Genomic DNA, 6,414 nt, shown 5'->3' on the forward strand with positions numbered 1-6,414 from the left:
ATTTTTTTTATGAAAAAGTGTTTCTCTCACTTTTTTTCATATCTGTGTACATATTCTCAACATACCGAGCAAATACTCTCGTTTTTTTGTTAATTATCTAAAGAAAGTCGAAAATCGGCAATTCAACCATAGGCTAATTCAACCCAACATTTGAAAATGTTCCACCACTTACATTTTGATGATTTTTCCTCTCATCAATAGCATATTACGTACTGTTTAATAGGATAAAAATTGGTTTGCATCCAACGCCCATAAAAGGGTGTATTCTCTAAAAAACACAGTTTTTGTGTCTAAAATGTTATCATCGAAAATGGCATTTTTGAGATTGTTTCTTCCATAAAACAGCCAAATGGCGCGATGGAAACATGATTTTTTGTCACAATCATGCCATGAATGTATTCTTTACGGTGACCATCATTTGATTAGATTTTCATTGAAATTTTACATAACATGCACATTTTATCAACACTTAGACAGCTTCTGAAAGGTACAAATTTGAGGAGCCATAAAAAACAATCCAAGTGACCTAAATCTTTATACTTTATAGATTTGTGACCACAAAGGCATGGGCAATGCACCACCAACAGGAAATTTGAATCAGAGAAGGGGCCGTTTTGGAAACCGGCCCTTTATTAACTTTTGTAGTAAAAGGTTTTAATGATAGTGTAATGCAATTGAAACATCAATTTTAATGGTCATTAAATAAATATAAATTGAATTAAATATCACTGACTGAAAAGTGGTCCTTTTTTGAGAAAAAAAGTGTAAAGGTCATGAAATGCGTATGAAATTAAATTGATAACCTTTTACTGACAATTATATTACAACTGAAATGCAGGAGTAAACGTGTTTAGAATTTAATCACCATAGAACCGAGTTAAATTGTCAACAGAAAAGTTTGATCATATGAAAGTACTTTTATTAATTAAGTAGTTGGATAAAATCATTCCACATTTAATCCTACTAAAACGGAACCTTTAACTTTTAGCCGGAAAAAAATATAATATCTCCTGATATCATTTTTCAAAGTGAAACTGTAGCAAATGTGTCAACTCATAAACATCTTGTTGTATTTTTTTCTGAAGATGGTAAGTGGCATACCATATCAACTTTATTTATAATAAAGCGTATAAACGTATAAATTTATTGAAATCTGTAAAATATAAAATGAGTCGTAAAACACTAATCATTATATATACCGCTTATATTAGACCTATACTAGAATATGGTGATATCATTTTTGATAATTGTACTCAGCAGGAGGCAACTTTGCTTGAATCTATCCAAGTAGAAGCTGCTCGAATAATTACAGGACTGCGTAAAGGAACCTCACACTATAAACTTCATTGTAAACTTGGTTGGGACACCCTTGTTGCAAGACGGAAAAACATAGACTTATTCTTCTATACAAAATTCTTAAAGGAACTGCATCTACTTATTTAACTGTATTAATTGAACCCTTTTTCAACAATATGAACTCATACCTATTATAAAATGAAAGAATCTTTACAATTCCTGTGGGCAGAACAAATACTTATGTCAAAAGCTTTATTCCGTCTACACTTAAAGATTATAATGAACTTGCAGCAATGTTTGACCTGACTAACACCACATCACTATACCAATTTAAACAACTTTTAAGAAGAACTGTAAGTGACATAATGTTACTAGACACAAGTAGAAACTTTACCCATGTCAACGCAGGTGATAGAAAATACAACATCATACTCTGCCAAATTCTTCAAGTAACCTTAATTTTGATCTACATAGAGATCATCTTCTTGAATCAGCAACTTGTACCTGTGGTCATGTCTATGAAACAGTACATCATCTTTTTCTCATTTGTAACAAGTATGATGAACCACGTAAAACCCTCAAGAATAAATTATTTAACGTTAATCACAATCACTACACTCTGGGTGTACTTCTATCTAGCTGTGGTGATTGTGATGAACAAACTAATGTTAATATATTTGAATGTACTGCTGAGTATGTCACAGCTACACATAGATTTCCACATATATAATACATTATATATTTCTGATTTGATATTATGTCTCTTAAATATGAAAACCATCAGTTATGACTGTGCTTCTACATAATAAACATTGTGTGTCATCATCACCCTTTCCTATGGCCGCCTTTTCCCCTTTTGATCTGATATGCATATATTTTGTATGTTTTGATCTGATATGCATATATTTTCTGTATGTATGCTATGTATCATTCATCATAATTATTGCATAGTGTTGTTTTATGTTTATAGAACAATTACTAAGTAAGGACAATCTTATAATGGTGGACCAATTCAAAACCTCAGTTTGCATCTTTCTGTTAACTCAATTTTGTCATCCAAATAGTAAAAAAAATCTAAAAAGAATGTAAAATCCTTGATTTACCTACTTATTAACAAATCCCTACAAAATATTGATTTGATTCCATCAATACTTCAAAATCTGCCAAATTCTTTCCTCCTTAATTATCTTAACTATGAAAATCAGAATGCAGTATTCATGACTGGCCCCAAAACTCATAGGTGGATGACCAGTGGCTGATAAGCCATTTGGACATTTTTGGTCTGTATCCCATGAGTGGAGGGAATCCTGTCATGGATGCTAGATTCGAGGCTCTTAAAAATTATAATTTTGGAAAACATATTGAATACACTATTTCATATATTATATAAATATTGTTCTTACTTCCGAACTCATATCTCATATTTAAACATTTTATGTTTCATACTTAAAATAATCAACTTTGAAATTTCAAAATTACAACATACTATATTATATACATATATATATATTTATATACTCATTGTTACAGACCCTGGACCGTTTTTCTTTACCAAAAGTGCGTTGCGTTTCCGTTGCGTTTCCGTTGCGTTTCCGTTGCGTTTGCGTTCCGTTTTCGTTGCGTTTGCGCTGCGTTTCCGTTGAGTTTGCGTTGCGTTTGCGTTGCGTTTCCGTTGCGTTTGCGTTGACTGTTTGATGTGCGTTTTAGATTTAGCGTTGAATGTGCGTTGAATATGCGTTTTGCTGGTTTTTAAAAAAAACTATCGATGGCTATGTACAGGCTATTTTAAGAATATGTGAGTTCTGAAATGTTTTTATATAAAAAAATAGTCATATGTATAATAAAGTTTGCAAATTAAAAATGAAAAAAAACTACAAATAAAATATATAAATACATGAAATAATCGGTTGGAAGTTAAGCAATGACTTATATTTATATTCGAATATTTGGGCTGCGTCGTGTGCTGATTGATGGATGCTTGTCTATACACGTACCTTAATTGAACAGTAAAATTATAAGTAGAAAATAATTGAGTTATTAGTTATTTGTATATTCTAGATATTTAATTTTCATACTTATATCATTCTATTCATATGAATATATGAATCGAATTCAACTATATCTACAAATACTTCTATCACTGCACGCATGGGCTAATGGTTTCGTAACGACAGCAGGGTAGTCTGGATTGATGAGAGGCTTATCATTAGCGCGTCTCAATGGCGAGTTTCATTTTATAAAATATTTGTAGTTTTATCTCTATGTGTGTATGCTTTTTCGTTAATTCTATTGTCTATATTGTGGGTTTTGTTTACGTCCAGGTCGAAGTATGTTTAAGTCCTGCGCTCGACTCGCAATATGATATTTTACTTATCATAGTAAGGGGTGCTTACTGCAAGGTTCGAGAGGTACAAGGCCCCTGCCAACATTGACAATAAATAGATTTTGACTACGACATTGAAAATTATTGAGACCTAGCCATTTTACTACAGTAGTTGTGTATTCGGTATTTCTTTGGGCTGAATTAAGAGGACACATTATTATCAATTTTTAATATTAAGTACAATAGTGATGAGTATTCAAATAAGTATTTAAAATATTGAAAAGATTTACCACCTACAACCTTCTACATCACATTTACTTCCTATACCTTTTAATGCTGCGTATACAGACTTCCATTTTCCAATGATTAAACTATATTATTATAAATTACAGAGGGTAAAGAAGGAGAGAGAACGTGATTATGGTTAAACCACGAATGGCAAAAACCGCCACAAATGAAGAAAAATATCAATAGATAATTAAATTGAATAAATAAAACAAATTATTTAATAAATAAATAAAATGAAATAAAAATAATTGAATTGAATAAATAAAACAAATTAATTAATAAATCAATAATATGAAATAAAAATATTGAAATAAAATAAATGAACATAATTACTTAAATAAAATAACTTAATAAATGCAGGAGGGTATAGATGGTAAAGACAGTTTACATTTGTAGGTGATGTAGAAGGGTGTAGGTGGTAAAGGAAGTATAGGTGGTGTAGAGGGTATAGGTGGTATATGAAGTAAATATGATGTAGGAGGGCATAAGTGGTATAGGAAGCAAATGTGATGTAGGAGGGTATAGGTGGTATATGAAGTAAAGATGATGTAGGAGGGTATATGTGGTATATGAAGTAAAGATGATGTAGGAGGGCATAGGCGGTATAGGAAGTATAGGTTATGTAGGGGGATGTAAGGTGGCATATGAAGTACAGGTGATGTAGGAGGATATAGTTAATAAAGCTGATGTAGGAAGGTACATGTGCTATAGGAAAAATAGGTGGAATAGAAAGTATAGATGACGTAGGAGGGTATAGGTGGTAGGGGAAGTATAGGTGGTATAGGAAGTATAGATGACGTAGGAGGGTATAGGTGGTATTGGAAGTATAGGTGGTATAGGAAGTATAGATGATGTAGGAGGGTATATGTGGTATATGAAGTAAAGATGATGTAGGAGGGTATATGTGGAATGTGAAGTAAAGATGATGTAGGATGGTAAAGGTGGTATAGGAAGCATAGGTGATGTAGGACGGTATAGGTGGTGTAAGATAGTATATATGATGTAGGAGGGTATATGTGGTATAGGAAGTTAAGGTTACATAGGAAGGTATAGAAAGTAAAGGTGATGTAGCAGGGTATAGGTGTTTATAGGACGTAAAGGTGATGTAGAAGGGTTATTGTAGTATAGTAGGTAAAGGTGCTGTAGGAGGGTATAGGTTGTATAGGACGTGTAGATGATGTAGGAGGGTATACAGACCCTGGACCGTTTTTCTTGTCCGTTTAAACGCAAACGCAACGCAAACGCCACGCAAACGCAACGGAAACGCAACGGAAACGCAACGGAAACTCAACGCAAACGCATACAGACCGTTTGGTTAAACACGCTCCTTAAACGCAGTTCATAGCAGACAAATAACGGACTTAGATTTAGATGTACTTGCTGGCGGAAGCGTGTCGGTGTCTGACCCTAACTCTGACCTGTATTTACCTATACAGCGCTCGCTTGTTATTTGCACAGCGGCGGATGCAGATGTACTTATAGGCAACATTTTCCCCGTCAGCACCAACAAAATAATTTGGAATGATGATATGTCCCCCGATTTTTTCGTGAATATTGATAATTCATTTTGAAATGGAATTGAACTTCTAATGGTATCCGTTTGGAACTCAACAGTACATTACATTTAACATCTAATCACTAAATCAAGTTACGGTAAAAACACATTTCTTTTTATGAATTCATAAGAGTGAAAGTATATTTGATGTTGGTGGTTTATCACTTATCTTTTTATTTTAATTTCTATATTTTCCCCAAATATTATTTTAAGGTGAAGTTACGGGAATAGTCTTGAACAATGGTTCTTCGACATCAACAATACATATGGATACGTCTAGTGGGTTCATTTTTTTAGTATCAAACTCTGAATCCGTTGCTAAAAAACTATTTAATCAATTTGTCGAAAAATAATAAAAAAAACCAAACTAAATTACGTACGTGTAATTGTTTTTTTAAATTTAAACTAGGCGATCGCAAATGTTCAAAAGGAGATGAAATATGAAACTTTTGTTTGGAAAATATTGGATATGAATATCATCATATGTATAAAACAAGTGAATGTGATGTGTTTGCATAGAGTATTATTCCTGTATTATCTTACAAATCCAACTGAAATGCTGCAAGCGAATTCCGTGTAATTATTGTTTTTTTCTCTCTCTCTTAAAATCGTCCTTCTCTACTTATATCTCAAACAGGTATAATTCTTATGATATTCTCTTTAGTGGAATTATTTGATAATTATAATCAGTATTTATATGAATGATATTGAAGCCGGAGCGTTAGTTATATGTATCTTATCTATACATCTTACAACACAACATACATGTATACATTCTATGCACCCTGCTACGCTTAATCATACTCATTGCTGTACCCACGGACTCAAATAATCTAATTCCGTGCTGTACCCTCATGTTACACATTTTCATTTGTCTGAGTGATGAAAACATAATCTGAAATCTGAATTACTTGTGTAATTCCCTCCTTAAAACAGCCTTGAACCAAAGTTT

Source organism: Mizuhopecten yessoensis, unplaced genomic scaffold (genome assembly GCF_002113885.1).
Source record: "Mizuhopecten yessoensis strain PY_sf001 unplaced genomic scaffold, ASM211388v2 scaffold701, whole genome shotgun sequence".
NCBI lineage: Eukaryota > Metazoa > Mollusca > Bivalvia > Pectinida > Pectinidae > Mizuhopecten > Mizuhopecten yessoensis.